At 40.0% G+C, this 14,773-nt stretch overlaps 1 pseudogene; it reads right to left on the reverse strand.

Moving 5' to 3' along the window:
- Positions 1–1,123: 1,123 nt before the first annotated feature.
- On the reverse strand, positions 1,124–2,311 carry LOC104587726 (dirigent protein 9 pseudogene; annotated as a pseudogene).
- Positions 2,312–14,773: the final 12,462 nt, after the last annotated feature.

The raw sequence follows: 14,773 nt of genomic DNA on the forward strand, positions 1-14,773 counted from the left end.
GATGAAGGAATAAATGTGTTAGAGAATATCAACTGATGGTGCGCGATTTGGTTGCTCCTAGCTGGAAGGCAGCTTGGACATTGGTTGCTTAGCTGGCCGATCGAATTGCAAGGAAAGTAAGGCTCAAAGGACTCAGGGTGGCTTACCTAGTGTGGGCAATCCGATGCTTAAGTTAGTACTCTTCTTGAGTGAGCTAGATGAATGCTAGAAGGCTAGTAAGCAATAAATCGCATGTACCTTGTGATGTTGAATGTGAGGCCTATATATAGGCGTTGTTTGGAGTGGGCTTCATGCATCTCATCCGAGATATCCGGGAGGTTGTGCCTAACCGGTTCGAAGTCCTCAGAGGTAGTTGTGCACATAGACCAGTCTTTGCGCCTTGTTTGGTTTCCTCTGAAACATTCGGTGCAGGGGCCAACTTTCAAGAAACCTAGGAGTGACGGGATATGCATGCAGAATTGGTCGGCGAGCATGTCTCGTAGGTCACCACCTGGACCTCAATCAGGTTGGCAAGCCCTCGAAGGAGGTCACTCCTCACGTTGAGGTCACTTTGGCTGGTGACGAGATGCCACAAGTCGGCCCTAGACGAGGTGCTTCTAGCCGCCCTAAGTTGTGGATGAGGTCGCCAGCCCGATTTCCACCACGTCGGTAGAGGCGGGTAGCTAGGTCAGCAGCAAAGGCAGATTGCCAAGTGGGACTCCATCACTTTGGCTATGACAAATCATCACATAGGTGTTGTCTGGGTGTCATCCAGCTATTCCAAGATATCATGTGTCACGTTGTCGCTGAAAGGCCAAATCTGCCCTCATCATCAACCTATCCAAGTACCTCATCTATGGGCTTAAGCTTTTAGGTTGAATGGTTGTTTGAGAAAATGAAAGGGTTGGAGAGTTTAAGCGGGATATCAAAATATCAAAGGCATTTGATATTTTTTTTGAGTATAGAGACTAACGTTAAGTCCCAACTCCGTTAAGTATTGGCATAGGGACGTGTTCGATTCTCATTCGTTAGGACAGAAAAAATTCTGTCCCTACGTACGGGACAGACGATGTGAGCCTCAAACCTCCCAAGCTGATTTCCCAATATATTCAATAATGTGGCATGTCAAGTTAACACAACCGGTCCTTGATAAAGGATAGAGAGAGAGAGAAAGAGAGAGCAAAAGTGTACAAGTGTACAACATGATAGTTCTCATTCAACCATTGAAGCTATAATAAGATAATATGGATTAAGTAGTAGAGATGTATTAGCACTCTAAGGAGCAATTGAGCAAACACACTAGTGAGCGAGGTAGACGCTGAACTGAAGCACGGTTTCGACGCCATCGGTCGTGTGTTGATCGGACGGATGAATGGTCTGAATCGTGGCGTATCCTTGTGCATTCTCATATTTTCCGGTGCCTCCAACTATAGCAATCTGAGACTCTGGGGCTGCTGTTCGGTGGACACCGAACAAGCTAATGCTATCATCCTCATGATCACCACCATGGAACAGTGCCGTGAGCACCATTGTCTGGCTGCTCCCATCTAACGAGCTGGCCAAGTAGAACCCCTGCGCCTTCCCAACCACGGAAGACCCCAGCTCATGTCCTTCAGTTAGTTCATCGTCGACCACGGTGATTGTCCCGAACATGAGCTTCTGAAGAGTTGCTCCGGCTGGTAGCTGGCCGGCAGCGACAAAAGGAAGGTTGTTGCCGCCATTGACCACGTTGTTGTTACCGTTGTTCTGAACAATGGTGCTGCTGGTGGTTGTGCCGCCAAGGCCAGCAAGGAATGGAAAGTTATTGTTGTTGATGACGCCATTGTTACCGTTAAAGAGTGGAACTCCTCCGTTCACGGGGAAGACACCACTATTCGGTCTGGAGAAAGGGATACCGTTCACACTGGTGGATGCAACGATCCCGGTCACCACCCTCGCCGACGGTGCTGTCCCGCCTAGGATATCGTGCATGAAGAAGGACAATGGGGGGTCTGCGTCAGGGTGTGTTACGGTGACACTACTAGTGGTAACTCCTACCCCAGCCGGTCCATTACTTGGTTGCGTGATCGCCGGAGCCGCCTCCGGGGCCATGTCAGGGACCGGTGTTACTGCAGGAGGTACCGCATCAGGAACAGGTGCTGTCACAGGATTGGATGCCTCTGGTGCAGTCGCAGGAGCCGGTGGTGCTACGTCCTCCTTCATGAGGGTCCTAGCTGAGTTGGCACATCCGACCGTGATAGCTATCAAGAGGACGTAGATCGTTGTCTTAAGTGTTGCAGAAGCAAGTGAGAGATGTTTTGCCATCGGGAGTTGGCTGGTTTGGGGAAGGAAGCTGAGGAGTTATATATATATAGTGGCGAGAGTTGGTTGCAGTCAACAGTGGAGCTGATAAGATGGAGTAGTTGTTCAGTAAATTTGGTTTCTTCTCAAGTTATCCGTGTTTGGTTGTAAACCGAAACCCTATTTGCTATATATTTGTCTGTAAGTAGATTAAGTGGAGCAGACGTGGACTTCGAAGTTGGGTTCCAATTACCAAACAAGGCATACGCATGCATGTAAGGAAAATGATTTACAGGCTCTTCAACAACTTTTAATTTAGCATCTGGGGCTCGGTTGGAATCTAAGTGTTGGTTGGGCTTTATAGAGAAAAGGGCGAGGTGTTGTAGATGCCAGAAGGAGATGCTATTATTTTGATTTTCTTTTTTTGTTGATGGATTGTATTTTGAATTTAAGACACTAGCAGAAGGGCCCCTGCGAACAAAATCATTGATTAATAACATAAGAATATTAAAAAGAAAGTGTGTTTGGTAATATAATATATATATATATATATATGATAAAAATAATTGAAAAAATATTTATATTTTTTATTTTTCTTTACTTAAACTGTCACATTTTCTTTTTCACTTAATAATATATTAACTTTTTTAAAAATTAAATATGATTGGATCAGATTCAAATATCTGACATCTTTATCGGATTCAAATTCGAATCAATATTTCGATCAGATCGGGTATCTCCATTTTGGGTTTTTAGATCAGATATATAAAGAACGAATTAGTCTTGATGAAGAAGAAAAAGAAACAGTCTAAAATAAGGCTGAAACATTAATCATAGTGCAATTGGTTATTGAATTAAAATTAGTGCCATGGGTACAATAAAACCCAATCCACCGAAAATATCTTATACAAATTAGCACCGAAAGAAGAATTCTACAAGCTTGACTAAAACAGGAGTTATAACAACACAAACAAATTTAAGCACGAGTTTCTTCAACAGAAAATGAATTTTTGAGGAAAAAAGACTTGTAATTTTCCACTAGTCCCTGAATTCCTCAACAGGCATTCAACTTTGTTGATCAAAGTTTGAAGGTAGCATTGTTTGGAAAGCCCTCAACAAGTCATGCAGCATATATTGAATTAAAAACTTGTAATCATTTTGAACAAAAATGACATTGCAACAACTAAATATTGGTTAAGATAAGATACCTTCATTCAATTCAACCCAAGCCAATTAAGATTTTGATTTCGTCCTGGAATGAGGATATTGCAACTTAAGTGGTCTTCATAAAAATTCGAGCTAATTTCAAATCATCTGTGGGACCAAATTAATATCCCTTCTCTCAACTACAAGTAAACCTAAAAAGAAGCATCCTGTTGACTTGTAGGAGACTACGAGGTCAACAGGTGACAAGTTAGGTGCTTATACCAGAGGCATCATTTCCCCAATTACAGAGCCATTATCTCAAACTACCTTCTATGCAATGAAATAATAAAAATTGTAAAGGTTAATCATCATCTTCATCGGCTTCCCCATTCTCATCTTCATCGGCTAATTTCAAATCATCTGTACATGCCAATCATTTCTATTACTTTTAGGACCAATGCCTTTTGCAGTAGAAGTAGATGCAGCCATTCTTCTAACCTCCCTGGAATGTAGCTGGTCAATGTACTTCTCATGCAAGGACAAGCCCTTAACTTGCTTTGGAATTGGTGGACGAACAAGAACTGTTTGACATGAACTTCTTAATCTTGATAGCGACTTCCTATGGGCTGATGATGATCTACTATGACAGTTCTGAAGAAAATCAGAACTTTTTCTCTATACATTCAGGGGTGGAGACTACATCATGTTGAAAAGCTTGACAAGAAGAACTCATGGGGGCTCTCAAAAACCGAGAACAAATCTGCTTTACAACTTTGGTCTATCAAATAGTGCTTACTAAATGTTTCACAGTTTTCTGTGCATGGTGCTTCTTCTACTTGCTTTTCCTTCTTTTAACACTGAGTGCAGTGATTCCAGAAGTTTACTTCCAGAAGAATGAGAAATGGGCCATTCATAGTAATTGATTCTATGGAAATGTAACATTTAGAATGGAGAATTAAAGAATCATCACATGATATTACCAGTTAACATCTAAAATGATGAAATCTAACTTCTGAGGAAAAAGAAATAAACAATGATGTTCACAGTAGCATCTAACATAAAAGAATACTGCACGATGATTAAGCCTCATGAGATTTCATTGTTTTAAGAAAAATTATGTGAATTAAGAAACATAGAACCATGTAACAAGGAACTACAATTTTATGTAAAGATGAATAGGTGAATTTCTCATCATACAAACAAGAAAAAAAGGTGATAAGAAATGTTTAAGAAAATTAAAGGGAAAAAACACAAGTGATCAAAGGAACAAATGATTTGCATGTAAACCTTTAAGACCAACAGTGAACAGCACAAGATCCGCACTGCTTCAAGAATTCTTTCTGGTTGCAATCAAGTTCATGAGGCATGGTGAGATTGGATTATGCCTATCCAATTGTGTTTACATGCTTCTCTTGGTTAGCTTCAGTTTTTCTAGGTTGTTTAATGTTTCATGCCGACTGATTTTCTTCTCCAGCCATCCCTTTCATAGTTGGTTGTTTCTTGACCAAAGGCTCCTCTCACACCATATGCTAGCTATTTCTCTATCTCAAACATGGACAATTATAATATGGTGTCTGAGTCTAATTTTGTTACAAATAAAGAAAATGCCAGCCATGCCATTCATTGCCCCATCTGGTCTTGTTGTGAAACCAACAGTGGGAACTTGACAATATTTGGTCACACCTTGGGTTAAAAGTTTACATTCAATAGCTTATAGGTTTTGTATTCTGCTCTTATTACTTACCTTTCTAGATGTCCTAACGTTGGAAGTAGGAAGAAATGGTAGTGTTAGGGGCTTGAGAATGGATATGTTGATACAAAAGAAAGAAATAATATGTCCAGTGTCATTACTGCCAATCAACAAGTCATATATTAAATCTGACGATATAAAATAAATAAATAAAAGAACAATTAGGGCACCGGGAGATGCTAGAGAACCTGCCAAGGTAGGAATATGAACCTAAGAAACCACATCCTAAATGTACTTTGTACTCAAACCAAACAAAGCAATAAGATTAGGGAGGCACCCATGCGTGTTTTACATAGCATATACACAAAAAAGACAAAAGTCAACTGGGCTCATGATTAATAATTTGACCTCACTTATTACCATAAATTCAGAAATGAGGAGACCACTAAACTCTCTTTGAAGGGATGAGAGATCCATCGTATGGATGGCCGAACCCTACAGGAAGGTTGGGCGAAATTTCAAAAATTTCTCTCTCTCCCATCTGTGAATCATATTCCCTATTTTAGAAAACTGCATTTTCAAATATCAATCTTGAATCAAACCGGACTAGATCTGAAACTAAAAGGGAGGAGAGGGATATATACCTGATACGGAGTAGCAGTAACTCCCAATGAAGGTGTTCACGCCCAAGGATAAATCTAAAATCTGCTTCCACTGAAAATGACACAGTGTGAGGTGAAACAGGATCAGCAAAACGGCTCTTCAGTAAGAACCAATTCTTCAGCAAGAATGGGATAGAAGGCTGGTGAGCACGACTTCAAATTGCCTCTTCTACCAAGAATCAAAGTCAAGAACAATTCTTGATCACTCCCACAAGTGGAGATTGAACTGGGTAGGGGCGGTAAGAACAGGGGAGAAGTCTACAAACTGTTGTAATGTCTGTTGTGTATTTTGCACTAATCCAAATCTTTATTTGGATATGGACTCTTTAATTGATAAGGACAATCCCTTATCTTATCTGCAGTTTAAGATCAGATTGATTCTAATCAAATTAGGAGTTTCCTGATCCAAATCTTTATTTGGATCTGGACTCTTTAAGTGGATAAGACTTATCCTCTTATCCTTATATGCTAATCCAAACCCAGATTTGCCCCTATTTAATTAATCTAATTAACCCAGTTCGAATTGGGCTTTAGGCCCACTAAGTTTATATGCTCACTTAACCTCTTAACCTACTGCCAGTTGGCTCTCCATGTATGGCATGAGACCCAAACATTGATATACACATCAGCCACATGGGTTCAGCCCAGCCTTTGTTACAAGGCCTGGCCAAATTCAATGTAGGAGACAGTGAACCCCTGAGTCCATCGCCATGGGCTCTTAATGGGCCCAACATTTACACTAAATGGTCCTTGGGTCCAGCCACCTTATGAAAACCCAATGACAATGGGCAGATGCAAGATTAGCTCAACAGGTATTACCCTCATCTTACACTTAACCTCTCAGCCCATAATGATCAAACACTACCCAACAAGAGAGGACCTCTCCCTCGACTACAAGGAACAGTGTTGCACTCTCTAATCAAATGGATCCCGGGAATTAAAACCTTGTGCAAACATTTTGAAACCATAATATATATGTATATCTTTATATAAATATATTTTGCAAAAACAAATTTCAACGATTAAAATCAACTGTTGGCAGTTTTAGGTTTCCATCGGAGAGAGTGCATCCCCGATCATTCACTTTGTCCGACAAAGGGGCTAACTATCACTATGATCACCCACTCAGATGAATTCTCAGACTGTCCCAAAATACCTAGGTTTTGACCCCCTCTAAGGATCTCTCTGATTGGCAAATCAAAAACAACCCAATCTGACACCCAGTGCAGTACCATAATTAAGTCTATGGGTCAGGTGTAACATTCCAGTTTTGCCCATCTATTTCCAAGGTCCAAGGCAATACTGGAATTTCGATTTGGTTTAGGGTTTCAAGAAAACCCACACTGCATGTACCTTAGGTCTCACCCTAGCAGTTGAGACAAGCCACCCCAACCAACTTGGTTGTACATCAGTGTCAGCCTTGGCAGGATAAATCTCCCCAGATCTATCCAACGACTGTGAAAATTCTAAACTAACACGAGTCTCATTAGGTGTCCAGTTTAAGGGTATTACACAAAAAACACACCACAATGACATGAATCAATTATGTACTTTATTCATTTACAATAAATGTTTGTTTCCAAAGAAGGATGAAGAACGTACACACCGTTCTCAAGTTCTCCATATGTGAGGAGCTTGTTATTCCGTTTAATAGTAATCACATTACAAAAAATGATAGAATAACCATCCATGCACAATTTTGAGACAGAGATCAAATTTCTTCTTAAATTAGGTACGAAAAGATAATCTTTAAGTACAATTGTTCCTTCTCTGAAAATTAGTTCTATAGTTCCTATGGCTGTAGCCGCAACTGTTGCAAAAGTCCCCAAGTAGAGCATCACTTCTCCGTCACTCAGTCTTTTGCTTATCTTTAACCCCTGCAGTGAGTTACACGCATGAGTTGAAGCCACGGAGTCAATACACCAGGAATCAGAAGTAACCAACAAATTGGTCTCTATGATAAAAGATTCAAAATTACCTTGCTTCGTAGTTTCTAGATATTGAGGACAATTACTCTTCTAGTGGCGGTCTATTTGCAGTGACAAGCATCTGATGCCCTATCTTTCTTCTGATTTTTAGTTTTGCTACCTGATGAGACTAAAAAGTACCCTATTTTTATCCCCAAATATTCACTATTTTTCATTAATTTATCACTTGATTGGACTCATTACTCTTGTATTTTGATTCAGGGCAAGCAAGAAGGCAATTGGAAGAAAACAAGGCAAATTGGATGATTTTGCACGGTTTCGGCACCATTTAGTAATCTGGGCATAACTCTCAATTCTGGAGTCCGATTTGGATAATTCAAGAGGCATCAGAAATATGAAAGAAAGGCCCACGACTTTTAAGTTTTGGGTTTTGATAGATCCGGTCCACATCAAAGACCAAACTTGTCCCGAAGTCGGAGCAAGTTCGTAGAAAAGCCCATTTCACAATTGAAGCCCAATTCGCAGAAGAGCCTTGTAGCAGCCCAAGATATTAAAGCAGCTCAACTAGAATTCAAGAGCCTAGAGTCCCAATTTTGAATGTAACTTCCAAAATGAGAGTCTTATTAGATTTAAATTTTGAATGTAATCCTATAAAGATAAGAAAATTGGATTAGATTACTAGATAAGAGATAGGATAGGATTAGTTCAAAACAGATTAGGACTTTCTATTTTTGAGGATAATCTCCTAAGAGGAGTTGGAGAGAGCCCCTCCTCCTAAAGCTATATAAAGGGCGGGGGGGGGGGGGGGGGGGGGGGGGGGGGGCGGGCGGACCAGCTTTAGGAATCAATCAAACAATCCATCAATCAAGCATCAAGCAACTCAATCAAGAAAGATCAATTTGGTCTTCTGAGAAGCAAAGCCTAGAGGATTCGAAAATCATGAGCAGCTAAGCTTTTCTTTTCTGGTTCAAGGGGGGAGGTTCGATTGTGTCATCATGAGGTTCTATATTTAATTCAAGTTCTTGCTTTTTAATTCAAGTATTCGTTGATTCTTGTGCATATTCTCAATGGATGTTAATGTTAATTAGTCTAACAAATTAATTAGTGTTGATTTTCCTACTGCTATCCATGGTTCGGTGATCCGTAATTGTCACGAATAGTGGTACAAATAGCAATTAGATTAATATCTCTCTGGGTCAATTGTTCGTGACAGCCTTTCACCAATGAATTGACATGTTTTAACCTAAAGGGAATCAATGGAACAAGATTCGATAATTGCAGCTATCTCAATTACTGTTATTTTGGTTTAACTGTTTTCACAAAGCTTAATGCTATCACTAGTTAATATGGAACGCTATTGTACCCAGTCGATTAGTGATAAGTGTTGATCGAATGCTGGATTTAGTCAGCTGATTTAGGAAAATACAAGGTTTAATATGGCTATCCTAATGAATCTAAGGTTAAATGCTTGAATTGCAAAACTGCCGAAGTCTACCTATGATCGATGACCAATTGATTAATCCAAACCCTTGAATCAGAATTCGGTAAGACTGATTTTTCTTGTTTGATATTGCTATTGCTTTCTTGTTCTTTTAGAAAGTTTAATTATTTAATTTTCCCACACTATTATATTGCGCATTCGGCTAAGAAATTATTTCCTAGTTCCCTATGGGATTCGACCTACTACCACTATTACTACAAAAATTTTATTGTGGGACTAGCATTAATTTTTAGGGCTTCGACAACCCGTCAAAATTTTGACGACGTTGCTAGGGAGCTACTTTAATTTCTTAGCTTGTTACCTTCTATTTGTGTTAACCTTCTTTGTTTCATGACTCATGCTTCTCAAAGAGGTGAACTAGAGTACAACTCCGAAATTGACAAGACTACCCGTCGTTTAAGGAAGGAGGCGAAGCAAAGGAATGACCGTTCACCTCCAAGGGTGAATTCTGAATTCGACTTGCCAACTTGTGATCCACCTATTTTCGAAGAAGAAGAAAAGATGGCTGATAAAGAGAGAACGCTAAGGGAGTTGGCTGCACCAATCATGAACCAACAGCCCCTGTGCATAATATATACCACTCTCGAGGTAGCCTTTGAACTAAAATCTGGATTGATTCAACTGCTTCCTATTTTTCATGGATTTCCAGGTGATGACCCTCATAAACACCTCAAAGAATTCCTTGTTGTCTGTTCAAGCATGAAACAGCACGGTATGACTGAGAACCAGGTAAAACTTATAGATTTTCCTTTTACTTTATGAGATAAAGCAAAGGATTGATTATGCATTCTTCCTCCCGGTTTGATATGTACATGAGATGAGATGAATAGAATGTTTTTATATAAATATTTTCCTGCATTCCGAGCTGCAAATATTAGGAAGGAAATCTGTGGAATTCGGCAGTTTGGTGGTGAGACACTATACGAATATTGGGAAAGATGTAAACAGCTTTGTACTAGTTGCCCCCACCACCAAATACCCGAACAACTCTTGATCCAATACTTCTATGAAGGACTCCAACCTATGGATAGAAGTATGGTAGACGTAGCTAGTGGAGGAGCCTTGGTCAATAGAACACCCAAAGCGGCTAGGGAATTGATTTCCAACATGGCCGAAAATTCACAACAATTCGGAGCAAGAACAGATGGTACTATCAGGCGTGTTAATGAGGTAAGCCATTCTAATTTAGAAAATCAAATTTCTGATCTAACTGCCTTGGTTCGGCAACTGGCTGCAAGGCAATTGCAAACAACAAGGGTATGTGGTGTCTGTTCGATACCTGGGCATCCTATGGATATGTGTCCACCGTTGTAGGATGGTTCGATGCAGCAAGTTAGTGCCGTAGGAGGATTTCCGGGCCAACCTAAATGCAAGTATGATCCCTATTCCAATTACTACAATCCTGGGTGGAAAGATCATCCCAATCTGGGATACAAAAATCAAGGAGGACCACAGAGATATCAGCCCCAAGCTTTCAACAAACAGCCCCCAATTTCAGCACCTTTCTCAGCGCAAAGTCAACCCTCAAGTTCAGATATGTCATTAGATGAAATCGTTAAGGCTCTTGCTACTAACACTCAACAATTTCAACAAGAAACAAGGGCCAGCATCTAGAACTTAGGGAACCAAATCAGTCAACTTTCTACTTCCATTAGCAAGTTGGAGGCGAAGAACTTTGGAAGGCTACCATCACAGACGGTAGTTAATCCCAAGGAATTTGTTATTTCATTTAATAGTAATTACATTACTGAATAAGATAGAAAAACAATCCATGAACAATTTTGAGACAGAAATCAAAATTCTTCTTAAATTAGGTACGAAAAAACAATCTTTAAGTACAATTATTCATTTTCTGAAAACTAGTTCTACAGTTCCTATGGCTGTAGCTACAACGGTTGCATAAGTCCCCAAATAGAGCGTCACTTCTCCTTCACTTAGTCTTCTACTTATCTTGAACCCCTATAGTGAGTTACACACATGAGTTGAAGCCCAGAGTCAATATACTAGGAAGCAAAAGTGGCCAACAAATTGGTATCTATGATAAAATATTCAAAATTACCTTGCTTCTGAGTCTCTAGATATTGAGGGCAATTCCTCTTCCAGTGGCCAGTCTGTTTGCAGAAGTGACACGCATCCAATGCCTTTTCTTTCTTTTTCTTTTTAGTTTTGATACCCTTGTTCTGAGCCTTCCTTTTAGCCTTCTTCTTTTTCTTGCCTGATTTGCCACCTTCAACAAGCATGGCTATCGGCTTATCCTTAATCAATTCTTCAGCCCTCTACAACATATTGTTGAGTTCCTTGATGAGACTAAAAAGTACTCTATTTTTATCCCCAAATACTCACACTTTTTCATTAATTTAACACTTAATTGGATTCATTACTCTTGTATTTCGATTCAGGGCAAGCAAGAAGGCAATTGGAAAAAAACAAGGCAAATCGGATGATTTTGCATAGTTTCGGCACCATTCAGTAATCTAGGCATAACTCTCAATTCTGGAGTCCGATTTGGATAATTAAAGAGGCATCAGAAAGATGAAAGAAAGGCTCACAATTTTTAAGTTTTGAGTTTTAATAGATCCAGTCCACATCAAAGACCAAACTTGTCCCGAAGTCGGAGCAAGTTCGCAGTAAAGCCCATTTCACAGCTAAAGCCCAATTCGCAGAAGAGCCTTGTAGCAGCCCAAGATATTAAAGCAGCTCAACTCGAATTCAAGAGCCTAGAGTCCCAATTTCGAATGTAACTTCCAGAAGGAGAGTCTTATTAGTTCACTAGATAAGAGATAGGATAGGATTAGTTCAAAACAGATCAGGAATTAAGGTTAATCTCCTAGAAGGAGTTGGAGAGAGCCCTCCTCCTAAAACTATATAAAGGAGGGGGGGGACTAGCTTTAGGCACTCAATCAGTCCAACAATCCAGCATCAAGCAACTCAAGCTACCAAGAAGATCAGTTCGGCCTACTGAGAAGCAAAGCTTGGAGGGTTCAAAAATCATGAGCAACTAGGCCTTTTCTTTTCTGGTTCAAGGGGGGAGGTTCGATTGTGTCATCGTGAGGTTCTGTATTTAACTCAAGTTCTTACTTTTTAATTCAAGTATTCATTGGTTCTTGTGCATATTCTTAATGGATGTTAATGTTAATTAGTCTGACAAATTAATTAATGTTGATTTTCCTACTAATATCCATGGTTCGGTGATCTGTAATTATCACGAATAGTGGTACAAGTAGCAATTAGGTTAATATCTTTCCGGGTCAATTGTTCATGACAGCCTTTGACCAATGTATTGACATGTTTTAACCTAAGGGGAATCAATGGGACAAGATTCGATAATTGCAGCTATCTCAATTATTGTTATTTTGGTTTAACTGTTTTCACAAAACTTAATACTATCACTAGTTAATATGGAATACTATCGTACCCAGTCAATTAGTGATAAGTGTTGAACGAATGTTGGGTTTGGTCAGCTAATTTAGGAAAACACAAGGTTTATTATGACTATCCTAATAAATCTAAGGTTAAATGCTTGAATTGCAAGACTGCCAAAGGTTACCTATGATCGATGACCAATTGATTAATCCGAGCCCTTGAATCAGAATTCGGGAAGACTGATTTCTCTTGTTTGATATTGCTATTGCTTTCTTGTTCTTTTAGAAATTTTAATTATTTAATTTTCCCACTCGATTATATTGCGCATTCGGCTAACAAATTATTCCCTAGCTCCCTGTGGGATTCGACCTACTACCACTATTACTACAAAAATTTCATTGTGGGACTAGCATTAATTTTGAGGGCTTCGACAACCCGTCAAAGTTTTGGCACCATTACCGGGGAGCTACTTTAATTTCTTAGCTTGTTACCTTGAATTTGTGTTAACCTTCTTTGTTTTATGATTCGTGGTTCTCAAAGAGGTGAACTAGAGTACAACCCCAAAATTGAGAAGACTACCCGTCGTTTAAGGAAGGAGGCGAAGCAAAGGAAGGACCGTACACCTCCAAGGGTGATTTCTGAATTCGACCTACCAACTTGTGATCAACCCATCTTCGAAGAGGAAGAAAGGATGGCTGATAGAGAGAGAATGCTAAGGGAGTTGGCTGCACCAATCATGAACCAATAGCCCCTGTGCATAATATATCCCACTCTTGAGGTAGCCTTTGAACTAAAATCTGGTTTGATTCAACTACTTCCTATTTTTCATGGCTTTCCAGGTGAGGACCCTCATAAACACCTCAAAGAATTCCATGTTGTCTGTTCAAGCATGAAACCACAGGGTATGACTGAGGATCATGTAAAACTTATAGCTTTTCCTTTTACTTTACGAGATAAAGCATAGGATTGGTTATACATTCTTCCTCCCGGTTCGATACGTACATGGGATGAGATGAATAGAATGTTTTTAGATAAATATTTTCCTACATCCCGAGCTGCAAATATTAGGAAGGAAATCTGTGGAATTCGGCAGTTTGGTGGTGAGACACTATACGAATATTGGGAAAGATGTAAACAGCTTTGTGCTAGTTGCCCCCACCACCAAATACCCGAACAACTCTTGATCCAATACTTCTATGAAGGACTCCAACCTATGGATAGAAGTATGGTAGACGTAGCTAGTGGAGGAGCCTTGGTCAATAGAACACCCAAAGCGGCTAGGGAATTGATTTCCAACATGGCCGAAAATTCACAACAATTCGGAGCAAGAACAGATGGTACTATCAGGCGTGTTAATGAGGTAAGCCATTCTAATTTAGAAAATCAAATTTCTGATCTAACTGCCTTGGTTCGGCAACTGGCTGCAAGGCAATTGCAAACGACAAGGGTATGTGGTGTCTGTTCGATACCTGGGCATCCTATGGATATGTGTCCACCGTTGTAGGATGGTTCGATGCAGCAAGTTAGTGCCGTAGGAGGATTTCCGGGCCAACCTAAATGCAAGTATGATCCCTATTCCAATTACTACAATCCTGGGTGGAAAGATCATCCCAATCTGGGATACAAAAATCAAGGAGGACAATAGAGATATCAGCCCCAAGCTTTCAACAGACAGCCCCCAATTTCAGCACCTATCTCAGTGCAAAGTCAACCCTCAAGTTTAGGAATGTCATTAGATGAAATCGTTAAGGCTCTAGCTACTAACACTCAACAATTTCAACAGGAAACAAGAGCTAGCATCCAGAACTTAGGGAACCAAATCAGTCAGCTTGCTACTTCCATTAGCAAGTTGGAGGCGCAGAACTCCGGAAAGCTACCATCACAGACGGTAGTTAATCCCAAGGAAAATGCAAGTGCAGTGATACTGAGAAGCAGGAAGGAATTGCAGTTACAACCTACCTCACCAAGGAAGGCAGATAAGGGAGATAAGGAAGAGAATAAACAAGATTCAAACGAGGGCCCCATTAAGGTAATACCCGACCCCCCTCTCCCTAAGATTACTAATGCCATTGTACCACCTTTCCCTAGTACGTTGGAAAAATCCAAGAAGGAAGAATATGAGCAAGAAGCATTAGAGACCTTCAGGAAGGTGGAAATAAACATTCCCTTGTTAGATGCCATCAAACAGATTCTGAAATATGCAAAATTTCTGAAAGAATTGTGC

The sequence above is a fragment of the Nelumbo nucifera genome, chromosome 6, assembly GCF_055504915.1.
Source record: "Nelumbo nucifera cultivar China Antique chromosome 6, China Antique-T2T, whole genome shotgun sequence".
In the NCBI taxonomy this organism is placed as follows: Eukaryota; Viridiplantae; Streptophyta; class Magnoliopsida; order Proteales; family Nelumbonaceae; genus Nelumbo; species Nelumbo nucifera.